This window comes from Cololabis saira, chromosome 16, assembly GCF_033807715.1.
Source record: "Cololabis saira isolate AMF1-May2022 chromosome 16, fColSai1.1, whole genome shotgun sequence".
NCBI lineage: Eukaryota > Metazoa > Chordata > Actinopteri > Beloniformes > Belonidae > Cololabis > Cololabis saira.
The window spans coordinates 30,799,156-30,817,296 of NC_084602.1; the positions used below are offsets into that span (position 1 = coordinate 30,799,156).

Below are 18,141 nucleotides of genomic sequence, written 5' to 3' on the forward strand. Positions count from 1 at the left end.
AGGGGTCGGAGGAGCTAATGATAGAATATGGGCCAAGATGAAGGCAGAACTCCTGGAGATGGAGGGTTACGGACCTCGCTGTTGAAATAAATATGAGAATAGAAAGAGATGAAAGTGAGGGCGGGAAGGCCAGCAGGTGATCTTCTCATATCAAATCTGACTCTTGGCTTATGTCATGTTTAATTTTTTGGTCTCCACTTTCTGTCTCTCTGCCAAAACCTGGACATAATTCACATGTATTTTTTTCCTTCTTCTTTGCATCCCAAAGATTCACTTTATTGGAAAAAAAAACATTAATTTGATAAATTAAACTGGAACAACTGAAGTACACTGCACGGGGTGATACGCACAGATATTGTAAAGTTTGGAAGCTATTTTTATCTTATTTTGAAGAGAAATTTCTGACAGTGTACCCCCCCCTTTTTTTGTGTGTGTCTGTATGTATGCATATAGATTATTCGATTACATTTCTTTATGGGTATGTGTTTTTATACATTACATTGTCTTTACATGCCATACCATATGCATACTTTGTATCAGTTTTTGCATGTATTGCTGCGGTTTTATTTTCATGATGTTTGCATTTATTTGTACTTATTTTATGGGTCTGGGGTACCAAGTTCTAATGTAAATATAATTGGAAAATCAATAAACATATATTTGAATAATAATTAATTTGATGAATTGAATGACACATGACAGATTACTTTATTATTGCTTGAACAAGCGCTACGTTAGAATGTAGTAGTGTCAGGTTTAGAGAAGTACGACTCAAGTCCAGGAGGCAGGAGTACTCAAAGTCATTTATTAACAATAACATTGTACAAAACTGGACAAAAAAAATCCAAATTACGAAAGCATTTAAAGGGGGCAGGAAGCAAAGAAACACAACAGACAATAGAAAAGAATGATGGGAAGGGAGGAAATGCGAGATCATATGTATATAAACACTGAGGCTTATGGGACACAGCAGGACAGAGAAGAACAAGGGAAGAGAAGATAAGAAGTCACACTTATGAATTAAGGGTTGTACATACAAGAGCAGATACATTTGTTTTTCTTGAGGTAGCAAGAACAAAGTCTCGCTAGGACATTTCATACTTCACAAGAAACTCAAGTGCAGAACTGCAGGGAATCCTCACAGGGTGTAGCCCCCTTTAAATGTTGAACCAATCCATAATTGTTGGACACCACACGCAAAAAAAAGGTTCTGCCCAAATGAAGTGTTGAGCGCAAGCTATAAGAACCCCAAACCAGGGTTGCAAGAGGGAAACTATTCCACTAGTACCTACTCTGCCATACTCATCTCAACTCGGCCCGGTTTCTTTTCCATAACAATCCAGCAGCTGGAGCAGAAGTAGGAGGTTGGAGCGAAGCTGCTGTGACGTATTTGTGTGATCTGAACGAAGAAGACAACAACACTAAAGATGTAGAACCTGGAGGAGATGATATACAGGACTGTCTCAGAAAATTAGAATATTGTGATAAAGTTCTTTATTTTCTATGCAATTAAAAAAAAACTAAAATGTCATACATTCTGGATTCATTACAAATCAACTGAAATATTGCAAGCCTTTTATTATTTTAATATTGCTGATTATGGCTTACAGCTTAAGAAAACTCAAATATCCTATCTAAAAATATTAGAATATCATGAAAAAGTATACTAGTAGGGGTATTCAACTAATCATTTGAATTGTCTAATTAACTCGAAACAGCAGCAAGGGTTTCCTGAGCCTTGAAAAACACTCAGCTTGGTTCAGTAAATCACATAAACTAAATTACAGAAAATAAAGAACTTTATCACAATATTCTAATTTTCTGAGACAGTCCTGTATGTGCTGCTGGGTCTGTGACTTGTGTTCGATATCAAGTTAAAAAATGAGAGTGAAAGAAGCATCAAGCAGCGACGCTTTTTAATTTATTTTAGCTCGTTTTGACGCTGCTGACAAGTCAGCTGGAGCCACGAGCAGCTATGAAGTGACAGAGCTCTCTCCCCCCCCGTACGGTTATGTTTTATGTTTTGGGTTCCAACCGTAGCTGAAGCCATATCAACTTATTGGAATCTTGAAAACACATTTTACAGGTTCCCATAATGTCATTTTCAGAGCTGTTCATGTTACTCTGTGATGTTCACAATGAATGTTAAAAACTGGGGTTCCTGAGAAAACATGATTCCAGTTTGAACTGGGACGTAAAAAGTTTCATTTGATAATACATCACATCAAAATAACAGCTGAAGAACTTTTGTTGGATTACTACTTGTGGATCAATTTGGCAGCTACACATGGTGGTATCCTGTTTTATAAAGAAAAAAAAGATATTGTTTGTCGCAACCTAGTAGTGATATAACTTGTGATAAAAGTAAAATATTGAATACACTCAAATTAAAATGATCAAGAAAACTCGAGGCTGTTTTTTTTTAGTTGTGAATATTTTTAATAATGAGGTTTTTTATAGTCATAAAGAAAAAAAAATACAGAATACAATTATGCTTTTGTGGCTCTTGTAAAATGGGAACAAATCCTTAAAGAGAGGAACAGGATTCAATAAGCACTCTCTTTCATAATGTTTTTTTTTTCTCTTTTTCTTTTTAATGAGTCACAAAAGGAAAAATAACTCCTCTGATGGCAGTCTGGTTATCATTATATAAGGGGTAAACTTGAAAAGAAACATAATTTGCAGAGGAGGGTCCTGGGTATTAAATAAACCAATGTCAAGTTAATTTCTGGGTACAACTTGGAAATATATGATGATTTAAAAAAAATACTTTTATGTGTTAAATCTTTTCAGAGAGGCCTAACCATTTTGTTACAACTTAGCAGTAGACCACAATTAAATTAGTACAATCAAGTAATATACATGAGATTACCTTTCAAAAACTTCCATGTTTGAATTTAAATCACTGAACCTGTTTTAGCAGTGTTGAACCGGCTATTTTCAGTCATCCTTAGGCCATCCTGAAACTTTAGCAACCACCAGCTTGTAAAAATTAGATGAAAACAGAGAAGTAACATTTCAGAGCAAATGAGACACAATGCAGTGTTACCATGGTAACTGGCTTTAACTCCTGCATATGTGTGCGGGCGGAAAAAAGGGGAGATGGTGCAAAAGGGGAGAAGGACTGACTGATGGATTAGCCGGAGCTGTATGCATGGTATTAAATTATAATACAACACAATATGCGGGTGTTTATCCTGTTGTCCTTAGTTTTGTGAAAATCGTTCATGATTGTGTCGCTGTCCTGTCTATGTGCTGTCAGCCAGTTTTTGGGGACAACTTTATCACTTATGTTACCCTGGATATTGCCATTTAAACTCTACATTAGGAATGGGCGATATTTTACCGTTCACAATATACCGTCAAAAAAATTCCCCACGGTAAGAATTTGTCATCTCGCGGTAAAAACGATAAATTCCCGTTGATGACGTTTTTGTGTAACAAACATGGCGGAAGGCGGATCTGAGAGCGAGGAGCTTGTTGTTAAACGAGGCTCCAGCTCCGTTATCCGGAACTGGTTTGGATTTAAAAGGAGTGACAAGGAGCAAACATCATCTATTACATGCAGAGTGTGCAAAAAAACACTGAGTGCAAAGGATGGCAATACTGTTTCTTTATTTATCAGGTTGTATTTTTTTCTACTTTGTGATTTTATAAGCTAAAAAACTTGAAGGACAATGGTACTTTTGCTGTTTGCACTGTTATCCCACTGTTTAAGCCATACAGTTTGAATAAATGTTGAATCTGTTCTTACATTTCAAACTTGTTTCATTTGAGTCATTACAGTTTTGCAGTACAGGTGTACTAATTTAATTGGTTTTTATTAATTCAATTTAATTGGTGTAGTTTAGTAGCATTTAGTATTCTTTTAGAGCAGTGTTTTGGAGGCTCCAAAGACTGAATGTGGTGATAGATTTATAGTTAAAAAGATGGAGTTGAATTGGTATTTTTTTAATCGTCATTTTTATCGTTATCGGGATAAATGCCAGAAATGATCGTGATACATTTTTTAGTCCATACCGCCCATCCCTACTCTACATTAAGTCACAATCCTATCGTCTAACAAATCCAAGGGCTACACATGTTGTGAAGTAGTGATATTCTTTGATGTTTAGCTTTTAATCAAGCGGAAACAAACTACACGTTAATGCTGCTCATTAGCGTACGCTCTCCGTCAGCTAGGTTCAGGAAACTAAGTTCACAACGGAGGAAACTTGCATTCACTCTGTTAATGAATAGATGCATTTAAAAGTAAAGGGCTGCCTTTATCTGCAGCCGTTGCTAATAAATGATCAAGAAATGTGAGATTTTAATGTAACACCTCTCCTAAGTTTGTGCTAACGCCAGATGAAGCTGAGAGCCTCTTCACCTGTTTTACTCACTTCTGTCACAGGCTGTTTTTTTTCTCCTGAGGCCTTCCTGTTGCTATGTTTTCCCAGCTCTTAATGGGAGGGATGTTTGCCATTATGTGCTCTTGACATTGCTGAGAGCTGAGTACATTTATATATAGCTGCGTGAGTGACTCACGCTTAAAAACATTTAGACTTTACCACAACATCGGAAACGCTACATTCCGCTACATTCTGTCAAACAGTAATTAGGTGTGTAGAAAAAAAAACATGACTTGAATCATGACAAGAATGCCGTGTGTAACAGTAGTGGCTGAAGGCCAAGCAGCAACAAGTGAAGGTATGAAATGAAGCCGATGCAGAAACCCCAAAAACCGCGACTCATCAAGACGTCACTCAAGGCTTCTTCTTCTCCTAAAATGGTTTAATCCCCATATTCATATTAGTATAACACATAAGGAAGCCCTCTATAGAAGAGACGCAAACAGGCCTAATACTTTACATCACTGTTGCCAGACTGAGTCAGAAATCTGTCGAGCCATCTCTTACATCTCCTGCCTTTCATCTGACGTTCCCTCCACGATCTGATGCACCAACTGCAGTGAGGGGTGTGGTGCAAAACATCAGCTTTGTATTTTGAGTTACACATGTGCTAGTAGACACCGAGGGATGAATGTTAATTTTGCAATTGCTTGTGGGTCATTTGGCGTCACAAAATGCCACAAAAACTCCTACCAGACATTATAAGAACACACTGAAACAATAGTGACATCTAACCCATGAACCGATGTCTTTTACACCCTCAACCCAACCAGGGTGATTAAGGAGGGTTTTAAAGTGTCTGTAATGAAACAGTAAAATTACAAAAATCTTTTTCATGAGTGTTAGTCAATGCAGACCTCCAATCTCCTATTTCTCTCAATCAGTTATAGAAACGAGAAATATTTGAACAAACTCTGAGGCAAAATGCAGTGTTATGTTATGTTATCATTTTACACATCATTTCATTCATTTATTGTAACAGAAGTTATCATTTTATTGTATCAGATTGTATTGTATCATAAGAGCCAATGGGCAGCCGTCTACATGTAAATCATACTGACATGGGGAGCAGCTGGACAAATATTTTAAATGCTCATTGTGTTAAAACATTTACGGACAGAGATCATTTCAGTAACATTATTTTTGCAAACAGCTCTATTTTATCTGTTTCTTCTATTGAAACACTTTGACTCTTTTTTTTCTATTTTCTAACTTATTCTGTTGTAAACTTGCCGGTATGTTTGGGATCACTGTCCTGTCGCATGACCCGGTTCCACAGGTGCTTGAGCTGTCGGACAGATGGCCTCGCATTTGCCTCTAAAATACTTTGGTATACAGAGGAGTACATGCTTGGCTCAATAGCTGGAAATTAGCCAGGTCCTGTGGGTGCCAGACGAGCCCAAACTTTCAAGGGTAAGCATAATGAATTGGCTCTTGAACAGGAAAAGTGATTTCAAAGCGGCACAAACTTGCAGATCTTACTGATTGAAAAGCCAGGGATGAAACTGACATAATTACGCCGTCCTTGGTAAAAAAAAAGCCTGTTCTTTGAAAATTCTAACGATGAAGCACTTTCAAACGTGCCCTTGCAGTAGCTCACCTCCGGATACTGGTCCGTGTTGAAGCACCAGGGGTGACAGACAACCCCCCGCTGACTTAAGTGTGTTTCAATAACGATACGGATAACACGCAGTCACTTTTAGAATGAGTGTGTGCCCACTGGCCATGTGAGACACACTCCTGTTCTTAGTCAGGTCCATGCCTCGGGCAAAACAAACCAAAGATAGCAACAGCCTAATGACTGGAGGCTCCAGGTCTCAGACGGAAGCCCACGGACCAGCGTGGCATCATGATGAGTGCTGTTGTGTACAGTCCATGCCCTTTCAGTATGGCATTTTATTTCAGAGATATCAATAAATAATGCACAAATATCTGAGAGAAGTAAGTAAATCAAAGTATAGGACTGTCTCAGAAAATTAGAATATTGTGATAAAGTCCTTTATTTTCTGTAATGCAAAAATGTCATACATTCTGGATTCATTACAAATCAACTGAAATATTGCAAGCTTTTTATTATTTTAATATTGCTGATCATGGCTTACAGCTTAAGAAAACTCAAATATCCTATCTCAAAAAATCAGAATATTCTGGGGAATCTTAATCTTAAACTGTAAGCCATAATCAGCAATATTAAAATAATAAAAGGCTTGCAATATTTCAGTTGATTTGTAATGAATCCAGAATGTATGACTTTTTTTTTTTTTTAATTGCATTACAGAAAAAAAAGAACTTTATCACAATATTCTAATTTTCTGAGACAGTCATGTATATTGACTTGCTAGATAAAAGTTTATTCCATGAAAAATGTATTTAAAAAAAGAAACTCTTACTCCTGGGCCCCAGCAGATACAGAAGCACTGGATTACTGCCTTTTATTTTTTCATCCTCAGCATTTTCCACATTCAAAATGAACCGCAGCTCACCTGAAACACTCTGACTTGTTTACCTGAGGCCTTCCCCCTATGGTGTGGGAGTCACAGTGTTTTATTTTAAACTGTGCCTGTGCTCTCTATGAGAGAGAAACAGTAAAACGCTGTTTTTTCCTCAGAGGGTCATTGCCGGGCCAATTCTGTCCGCGCGCCGTGGGGCGTCTGGTGGGACCGCTCTCTGAGTAGTGGCTATGTTTAACAGCGGCTGCGATGGTTGTGCCAAACCACACTGGTTCTGGGCCTGGCGGGAACCGGATCTCCAGATACCACGTTACACGGTAAGAAATGTAGCTCATCCTTAACTTGGCAGCCCATCTGCACTTGAAGCCATTACTCCTCCCTGTATTTGTGGTCTGCAAGTCTTCACGTGTGTGGTCTCTGCGGGTGGGGATGGACGTTCACTTTGATGACGGAGATAAGAGTGAGGTCCCCACAGTCAGGTCCCCACGTCATGTCCCCACAGTGACAGTAAAACAAGGATAGCTGCTTATGCACACACATTAAAGAGACACCAATACAGTAAAATAGACCTGATGCTACAGGCTTTTATAAAGATTTAGCTTCTCTCTGTGGTCTACTATAATTGACATGATGCTGTTTGATTAATCACATACAGTAATTCATTTAAAAATGATCAATACCACGCTATTGTGAGAAGGCTATTAACTGCAGGAGTCTGAAATACTGCACAGTGGTGTTGCGATGTATGAGCTATGATGATTATCACATTATATCAATAGTTATTGTTATCTTAGTCGTGGCTGAGAGTGTCTCCGACTGCGATACATTCCCTTTCTGACACAATTGATTTTGTCTTTTCATTTGTTTTCTCCATCAGTCTCATTTCCAGCAACGTCCTCCTCCACATTCACACATTAATTTTTGATATTCAAAATCCTGGGAAAGATAATATCTGTTGGCAGCCGGGAGACTATTTGGGCTCCATCGCTGAAAAAGTGTGTGGGTCGAGTCCCCGGTGAGTATCTATGTTCAGGAGAGAGAGCGAGAGAGAGCGCATGGAAGAGGAGGAGGAGGTGCAACATACACCTGAGCAAAAAATAGGCTCTTTTGAACGCAGCAACATCATTCTGTTCGTGTGAATTTCCCCCACTCTCATGTTACGTTTTAATCATATACTGGGGACGGGGGGAGTCTGGATATTAGCTAAAACTGACGCCCACAGAAAAACCAGCTTCTGCAAATCTGATCAGACTCTAGCAACATGCCCTGCTGCAACACAAGCCCCGGCTTCCCTGTCCAGTTACATACTGTATAAGGAAAGAAGAAAGAAATAACGTTTGTAACAACAGCTGAGCACCCAGTAATCCTAAATGTGTTGCTGGGCTGCATTTAGAAGGAGTCGTCACTGTCCTGGTACTTTGGACAAATCTGTATTCAGAATAGGGCTGTGCAGATCAGTAAGCCGCCGCTCTGACTGCGATGCAGACTAACTGGAATCAGCTTCTTCTAATATGCTGTGAAGCTTCACATTCTTCTTTACAGTTACATTTGTCCTCGATCTCTACCTGAGTTTCCATAAGAGATCAGTAAGAGATCAGCAGGGCAATTATTTTTGGTGCAAAGCTGTTTTGTTTTTTCCCCCAAAACATTTAAATCCGTAGGGTTTATTCTATTTCTGCAAAGCACAGAATGAACAACTTGGTTTCTTGTGCACTGTATTCATGGTTACATCTTTGTTTTTCTGATAACCACCTGTTGCTGTCACTTTCTGTTTTATTGAGTAAATGACAGCTCCACAAAAAAAGGGAGGATATTCTAAATCAATGTTTATATCTGCTGGCTCAATAGTTTATATGGCTCTAAAAGCTCAGGAAAATCTTTTTTATAAAACATTTTCCACTCAAAACCTAATATTATGTTTTGCCTTGAGGGCTGTAAATAGGTTAAAAAGATTAGTATCTTCTTTCCAATAGGATTAGGCAGTATCAGACTGGAGCACACAATACAACTTTTGCATCTTTTTTAGCTCAGTGATCCCCCTGATAGGAATAGAGGGAAATTGGCTTTTATGACATAAGATTTACTCTTCTTTGGTCTCTTTGCTTGGTCACTCACTCCTATTTTATCTTCCATTATTACTTTGTTGACTCTCTTCCTTGCCTCTAATAATGAGGTCCACTGTAGCTCTGTGAGCTCATTTCATCATTACTGATTAGTGACACAGCATCATAAAGCAATATGCAGACGGCCAGGACAGGAGTCCCAAGATTGTGCCAGTAGCAGGTATGAAACACGACGCTCTCTAGAAGTAATCTTGATGCATTGCTGACCGGATCTGCTGTGGGCAGGAGAGGATGCTGCTTAGCCTTCTCAATGACCCCTCCGAGAACGAGTCGCCTCCTCTCATTCATGGCCAACATCCCATCTCATCCAAACAGCAGACAGAGACACTGCAACTGTCTCAGCTCCCCCTGTCCTGAAGCAAAGATACTCTAAACAGAAGATAGCGCATTACCATTACTGCCAATGGTATGAAATGGTATACACTTCCTGTCTCCTAAGTGGGCATGGTCGCCCACCCAGTACAAAATTATCGGATAAGTCTAATATTTTTTTTCCCTTCCAAAAAGACTTTAATAATAACAATAACAGTATTATTAAGCAAAGAAGCAAGTTTTATTTTAGTTTTAAACTTTATTTTATCCGATGGGAAAACGACTTTGGCAGTTCTGCAGTGACCGACGACTCTGAGGAGAGCTATGAGAGCCAGATCTCGCGAGAGTGTGTTGCTCAGACAGAGACAGGTCTCAAACAAAGTTAATTTTCTCCTAATCTGTCGGTCTGAAAATTGCCATTTTGGTGTCAGAATGTTCAGAAGGTTTGCGGCTCTTGAAAAATGGGTCCCATATTTACTTAGGTTACTATGGGGCGAAGGAATTGGTAATAATCTGTGCTCACGTTCACTTTTCCCATAGGACTCAATAGACTCAGGAGCTGCTTTAGTCTCCTAAAGGGGCGGGGCAGTGGGGAAACCCACCTGACACTATACAGGAAACACAACCGGAGTGGGCTGTCTCGTTTATTGAACGTCTCTGGCTGAAGTTATTCTTCCATTTTCTTCTTCTTGTCCTTTTATTTATTACTGGTTGGTAAACATGAAAGTGGTGTACTACTGCCACCAACTGGTATGGAGGGGTAGTTTGATAAACCAGTTGATCCTAACAGGTCCATCATGCAAAATGGAGTCAAAATGTCTAAAAAGATCGAGAGGGCAGGTCGGTGCTTTTACAGTTCAAGCCTCCTTGGTTTGACCCCACGCTAATGGAAACCCGCTTAAATAGTGCATTGCAAAAAACATGTGTTGAAACTCAAAAGTTTTTGCACGTTTGAGTCATACAGGTCACATATTCCGTTCATTGAAATAGGATTTTAGAAAAGCACAGGAATGAACTCATTGTAATTCAACCGCAGACACTTGAAACATGTGTTATGTCATCGTACAAGCATGAAGTCACTTAATCCTTTAATGTAAAAACATGATATGCTGGTTTACACTGAAGTATGGTGCTTTTTCTTGGTAGGAGTTTCCAGAAAATTGATTTAACTCTACCATCTGATAAGGATTTTATTCATTATTTACCTTGTAGAAAAATGTAAGTCATATAATAATTAACAAACAATTAAAGTTTCTTTATGTGAGTTGGCCAAGCCCTTGCATTAATCAAGCAGCCATCTGCTGTTTAATTGCTATTCTAAAAAGGTGATTACAGGACAGCCAGTTAAATGTGAGGAGGGTTTCACACTTGATTCTTCTTGCCAAGTTGCCAAACCACACAATTTTAAGAATTGATGTGCCTGATCATACATTTACTTCCAAAATTCATCATTAACACCATGGATATTTGGAAAGCTTGTAACTTTACCCCGGCTCATAAACTACGTAATGAGGCTGTATCTGATTTGTTGCTTTCTACTTTATCTTTTTTTTTTCTTAAATTGAGGACTGTGTATAAAATGTGTGCTGCTGTCCGCATCCAACACCTCATAACTCACAGTCGGGAAGAAACAAATACAATTTTAATGTGTTAACAGGTCAGGCTCATTCATATTTCTCCACAATGATTTGAACCTCCGTCACGTTTGATGATTCAGCTCACTGTTGTTAGTAGCAGCAATCTAGTTACTCTCTAGTGATTCTGAAGTGTAGAAGAAGGCAGCTATTAATATGAATGCAGAGTATCTGTAGGTGTATTTTGCTAATCATTTCAGATGGGTTTCGATGATCTGAACAACTGGTGAAGAGGCACGTGAACCAGTCACTAATGTGGAAGGTGGCTGCAAACTACTTAATGTCAGTCAAAAATTCCTTAATTAAATGTGCTAACCTTACTGTTGGTACCATATATTTTTTTATTTTAAAAGCTCTACATTTTGTTTGTCAGAAATACACGTAACATCAGCAATCTGATAGCGTACAAATAGAAGACTTAGGTAGGTTTTTGCTCTTACTTCTGTTGCAAATCAAAATGCTTTATAATCACATTTCTATTCCTTCAGTATTATATTTAAAGTTTCATAATTACTGTTGTTGTTTTTTTTCCCCATTTGTCACAAAATGTGCTGTACATCCTATGGACAGGATAAATGACAAACCTTAAAGTAACTTGTCAAACTGTTTAAGAGTAACAGGCCAATGACAGGTACAGGCCTGTCTCTTATGGGTTACATAACCAATGTTTCAAACTATCCAAGACACTTGATCCAGATGATTACTGAGGTTATTTATTTGAAGTAATAATTGCTCCCAATCAACCAAGACACTATTGGTCACTCGTTGCCTTGGTATTTTTCATTTCACTTCAGTGCTACTCAGGGTCATGGGGTGTGCTGACTATCCCAGATGTCTGTTTTCTTTTCCCCTTCCTATTAACTGTGCCAGTTTTACTACAAATATGTTTTCCGGGCCCGCACGCTGCCGCCACTTCATCATTTCAATCCCTGTCTCCACCTGTCTTTTTCCTCTAATCCCACACGTTATATTTACCACAAACTCACTTATGATTTATTAGAACAAAGTGTTTTTGCTCTCACGTTTGCGGCAAAATGTGGCATTTATCCTATTACAGTAATACCTTTACATAATCAGATCATGAGCTTGTGTGATTGTGCCCATATTTTTCTTTTGTAGCAAGTTGGATTTATAATATAATCTGCTTTACACTAATAAATTAAACCCAAAGAATTGACACAGCTCCTGGAGGGGACGTATATTGAAAGGATAAAGTAAAAAGTCTTTGAAGGTTTATGTTTAACTGCTTTAAGTGACTACTAAATGAAAAACTCTGGCATCACGTAATCCTGTCATGTTGTCTGAGGCTGCCTAAATCAGTTTTTCAGCAATACAGGGTACTCTGAAATCACAGATCCAAATCACTGGAAGAGTTAGAAGAATAAATGAAACGGCATTGACCCGACCGCCGGGGGCCAGGAGGTGACCAGTCACAACGTTAGCCTACAGGGCGACAATAGCAGTTCTCTATAGTGGTTGTGTATGTGTGTCTTGTGTGCGCTTTTGTTTAGGGCAGGGGGCAATACAAAAATATTCGATGTCTGTCAGTGGTTGACATTTCCCCCAGTTTGTTTCTGTTTTGCCCCGCCTGTGTCCCATCTGCCCTGATTGTCTGCACCTGTGTCTCGTTATCCCCTGTGTATATCTGGTCTTGCTCCTTGTGGTTCCGTACTGTGCTTTCCTCCATGTGTCCTGCCAAGTTTTTCCTCCAGTTTTTTGATCACTGTTTCTGTGTTATTGATCCTGCTAAGCAGCGCTTTGATTTTTGGTCCTTACCCTTTTTGTGGAATAAACCCTTTTTTGTTGAACTCCTGCCTCTCGCTCTCCTGCATCTGGGTCCTCACCACACCAGTCGTGACAATGTCACGCCACTGATGCCAGTGATTTGAATTTATGCGCCGACTGTTAAAGGACACACATTATGATCCTTTTTTTTCAAAAGTTGGTCAAGTTTTCTGTGACGTGCCTTGAAAGTACCACAGAGATACAGTACAAGAGCTCCTTGTTCAACTATGACTTTACAGCTCTGCTCAAAGCAGTTGGTTTTGACGTGGCCCCATTTGAAATGATCATTACAGCTTTGTGATTCCCTTATTTAAAAGTAAAGCAAATGCATTAAAGGGAAAGTTTGGTTTTTTACAACCTGGACCTTATTTCTGGCATTTTTATGGTCGTATACTCACCCAGGCAAGTTTGGTGTCATTTGGAGTCCTTCGGAAGATATTAGGGGTTTTTTTGCGAGCCGCTTCTCCATATAACGGTAGTGAACGGGGCACAGCGGGACACAGACGATGCAGCGTCTAAATAACACATGATTGCCGCGAAACTCGTTCATTTATTTTATGAATCACTAGATCTGCTTCCAGGACCTGTTGTCTACATCTGGGGCTGTGTGTGTAACAAATAAATCAGTTTGTAAACAAGACCTCTGAACTGAGTTCAGAGGTCTAGTGATCTAGTGATTCATAAAATAAATGAACGAGTTTCGCGGCAATCATGTGTTATTTAGACGCTGCATCGTCTGTGTCCCGCTGTGCCCCGTTCACTACCGTTATATGGAGAAGCGGCTCGCAAAAAAACCCCTAATATCTTCCGAAGGACTCCAAATGACACCAAACTTGCCTGGGTGAGTATACGAACATAAAAAATGCCAGAAATAAGGTCCAGGTTGTAAAAAAACAAACTTTCCCTTTAATGCATTTGCTTTACTTTTAAATAAGGGAATCACAAAGCTGTAATGATCATTTCGAATGGGGCCACGTCAAAACCAACTGCTTTGAGCAGAGCTGTAAAGTCATAGTTGAACAAGGAGCTCTTGTACTGTATCTCTGTGGTACTTTCAAGGCACGTCACAGAAAACTTGACCAACTTTTGAAAAAAAAGGATCATAATGTGTGTCCTTTAACAGTCGGCGCATAAATTCAAATCACTGGCATCAGTGGCGTGACATTGTCACGACTGGTGTGGTGAGGACCCAGATGCAGGAGAGCGAGAGGCAGGAGTTCAACAAAAAAGGGTTTATTCCACAAAAAGGGTAAGGACCAAAAATCAAAGCGCTGCTTAGCAGGATCAATAACACAGAAACAGTGATCAAAAAACTGGAGGAAAAACTTGGCAGGACACATGGAGGAAAGCACAGTACGGAACCACAAGGAGCAAGGGAATGACAAGACCAGATATACACAGGGGATAACGAGACACAGGTGCAGACAATCAGGGCAGATGGGACACAGGCGGGGCAAAACAGAAACAAACTGGGGGAAATGTCAACCACTGACAGACATCGAATATTTTTGTATTGCCCCCTGCCCTAAAAAAAAGCGCACACAAGACACACATACACAACCACTATAGAGAACTGCTATTGTCGCCCTGTAGGCTAACGTTGTGACTGGTCACCTCCTGGCCCCCGGCGGTCGGGTCAATGCCGTTTCATTTATGGAAGTAGCTGGTAAGTTACGCTCCGGCAGGACGCTGGTTTTATCCTTGGTTCCAGTAAAAAACTAATTTAAATATAAGTCATTTTTTGCTGTAACATAATCCTGGCTCTTTTTTTCTTCTCTTTTGTGCGCCACTTTTTTGTTTGGGCTTGCTAAACATGATGCTACCCCATTTTTGTTGTGTATTTTCTTTTGTTTAATTTTTTTTCTTGCTGACTCATGTCACGTCACGTCATCATCATGCACTTAACATGACTGACAGGTAGCCTATTAAAGGAGCTTGAGGCCGGATTGTGGCAAGATTTATGAAAAAAATCCGTATACATTTTAAGTTTTCTAGTAATAATGTCAGATGAAGCGTTCCAAACCCAAAAGAATGAGTCCTCTAGTGTATCTCTCCTTTGCCTTGAACAGGCTGTGTGCTGCAAAATGTGCTGCAATTCGGTCCCGAATTTCCCGCGCTGGGCTGCGGATGTGACGTCACATGACGCTGCATGTGCGTTCTCCCCGTTCTCCCGTGCCGGCTTCACTGTTGGCTGCAGTACCCCCAACGGCCGTCGTGGTGAAGGGTGGCACTAGAGAGTCTCATTTCTTAAAAGGAGCCTCAAGCTCCTTTAAGGTGATTGGACTAGTCCATTCACAAAAACTTTTATTTGACGGGTCTGGGCCCCGGTGCAGTTGCACCGGTTGCAACGCCAATATTTACGCCTGTGACTGGCATTCCAGTTTACATTGGTGCCAGCAGCTGAAGGTAATGGAGGTGGACATGAAGAAACCAGGTGGCTTGTGTGCAGCTTCAAAGGTGCTATAGGCTAAAGAAAAAAAATCAGCAAGGTTGCACAGCTCAAAAATTAACTCACAATTAGAATGCAAAGTGACAATTACATCAACTATTTATTGGCTTCCTTCTGTCTCGCAAGACAATGGGGTATGCGCCAGGGATTAGTCTGTTGGTGGGATACAGGCCTTGCTGTGGCTAAACAGTCAATTACATCAACTAACACCCAAAAAAGACAAAAAGAAAATCAGTCAAAAGAGCTTTCTGTGGCATGATGTTCAGAACAAAACTTTACTTCACTTCATAGTGAAAACATGTAGTCAAGAAAGGCATGACAAGCTCCGTGAGCTGCTTCCAAGCAAGTCGAGTGATGAAAAAGAGACAGGAAGCACTAAATCTAGATTGGATCAGCTGGAAGGATGGGCTGCTGCGAAACGCGTGTGGAGATCCAGACCTGATCCAATTTAGCAGAAATCAATAAGACCACCACCATCAAAAGCCAGGATTGCCAAGATTGGAGCAAATAAGCAAATGAAGATGGAAGGGTCAAGGGTTGGAGGTGCAGAAGAGGAAGGAGGAGCAGAGGCAGTCCCACCTTTCCCTCTTCTATTATCTTATTTCCTCTGCTTCCCCTTCACAAACACTCTCTTAATGAGGGATAGTTTTCTCCTCGCTTCTCATCTCTCTCCTCTCTCTCTCCCTCATCCTGCTTTCCTCGGCATCTCGAGGGAACAAACACACCCCTGACGGGTTGCCATGGAAACGCCACACACAGACACATAGACCCACACATACACATTCATGCCCGCGCGCGTGCACACACTCTCCAGTGGGCACACACTCATTCCGTCTCTCGATCTTGCAGCGGTGAAGCCAGCATCCTCTCCTCCCCTCCATTAGCATCCCTCTCTCGCTTGGAGAAAGGCAAGCGGCAACACTTGCCCAAAACCCAGAGGTGCTGTTGAACCTTCCCTGTACCTGAATCCATTCATCCTGAGAAAACTTCCCACTGAAATTCCCCTTCAATATCTTTTTTAAATACATTCCAAATGTGTTACTGTGAGATGTAAGAATTTGCTCAGCGTGCTCACCAGTTTATTGTTCCCCAGCAAAGCCTTCTTTATTTTTAGCTGTAGCTTACAGAAAACATTTCTGGCTATTTCCCCTGAACTTTGATCCCCATTATGTAGATAAGAGGGGCCAGATTGAATTTGCACACAATTACCATTGCCAGGCCATACTCAATTAATGCCTGTGGAAGTCAGAAAGAGGAGAGGCAGGAGCTGGAGAGTCCCTTAGCTTGACTATAACTCATTTATAATTCAGTCATATTTCTCGTACTTGAGGTCAAGAAAGCAAAGGAGTGTGTGAAGTTTTTCTTATTCTTCGTTTCTTTTGCAAGCACTCGTCCACATGAAAGGATATCAGCACTGTGCCTTCCCCCTGCAGGCTTTTTAGAGGTCCAGGGGGCCTGGTAGGGATAGTGGGGTGGTGGCACAAAATAAAAAAGCTACTCCACTGCAGGGCCACTTTGACCCACAGCAGCGCTCCAGCTGCCAACTTCGCGCAGTGCATGGGTTGTCTCCCGCTGTGCAGCCCACAGGGTTTTATCTAACCCCCCTGCGGAGCGGATTTGTGTCACCCTGTCATCCAGACGCAACAAGCTCAAGTGGAATTAAATAAATACAGTCAAATCCACAGACATCCCCCTCATCCAATTACCAAATCCATTTTTCTCCCACATCTTTAATCTTTTTCCAAAAATCAATGTCACTTTAATGACTCATTTTTGTCTTTGTATAAAGCACTGAATGCAGCACCTGCATTCTTCCACTGTGAGGCTGAGCTTTCATCCACATTCATTCATCCCCACAGACCTCGTGGGGATCAGGTCTCATGTTCTTATGTATTCATTCATGCTTTTGAATCTCGTGCATCCTCTCACCTCATCCCCGGATAAGGACAACGCCTATAGTCTGCTGATGAAACCAAGCGTCAACACGTTTTTTTTTTTCCTGCGAGTTAAAAACCAGTTAATGAGTGAGTCGTGAGGGGAAAAAAAATACTTTCACCCCCTCCTGATCAACAGGATTCAAAACGGCGGCAGCAAAAACAACTTCATGTTCAACAAATGTGTATTTTCAGTTGAATTCCAGTGGTGAAGTCTTACCTTTCACCTGGCGCTCCACATCCCAAAATCCAGCTCCGCGTCGCAGACCGGGAGTCCGAGGCGCGCACACTCCTGACTATAGTCTGAACGCAATCCTCTCTCTGAGTTTGTGTCCCTTCAGTCTCTTTCTCTTGCATCAAGAGAGGGAGAAAAAAGATACATTCGCAGCAAAAAAAAAAAAAAAAATAATGAAAAAAAAATCGTTTTGTTAGTTGAGTTTTTCTTTTTTATCTGATATATTTTTTATGTGGTTCTGTTTCTGGGTTGAAGGCAGCTCATCCCTCCTGACGGCGGCTCCGGGTTTGACGAGGTGTCGGCCCGCGCAGAGGAGGAGGAGGAGGAGGAGGAGGAGGAGGAGGAGGAGGAGGAGGAGGAGGAGGAGGAGGAGGAGGAGGAGGAGGAGGAGGAGAGAGAGAGATGCTGACAGAGATGCGTCAAGCCACAAGCTGAGGCTCCGCGGGCTGAGAGGATGGATGCCTTCAAAGTAAAAGCATTCAATAAGTTCCATGACGCGCCATTTCCCTCATCTATAGTGTGACTAATGCATCATGTGACCACATTAGCTGCAATAACCAAGAAAGGGGTTAAGAAATTACCCCCTCACAAGATGTGACACCAAGGCTTAAAGACAGAAAATGAGATGAGTGACTGATAATAATTATGAACAGATGTTTTTTTTCTTCCCTTCAATGCCTGGATGACAAGAGGACATGCAGACACACAAAAAGAAAGAGAGAAAAAAAATCTGATTCCACATGTGCCCCAAAGAATGATAACTGAACGATTAAACTTTTGAGTGACTTTCCATGTAATTTTCAGATGTGTTGTAGGCCTATACAGAAA

At 40.6% G+C, this 18,141-nt stretch overlaps 1 protein-coding gene across 1 annotated transcript in view; it reads right to left on the bottom strand.

Moving 5' to 3' along the window:
* Nucleotides 1-17,613, bottom strand: part of lingo2b (leucine rich repeat and Ig domain containing 2b) — a 67,917-nt gene extending 50,304 nt beyond the window's left edge. The window contains exon 1 of the mRNA XM_061743091.1: nucleotides 17,299-17,613. The gene's annotated coding sequence lies outside the window, so the exon portion shown is untranslated. The remainder of the gene's footprint in view (nucleotides 1-17,298) is intronic.
* Between the last annotated feature and the right edge of the window lie 528 nt (nucleotides 17,614-18,141).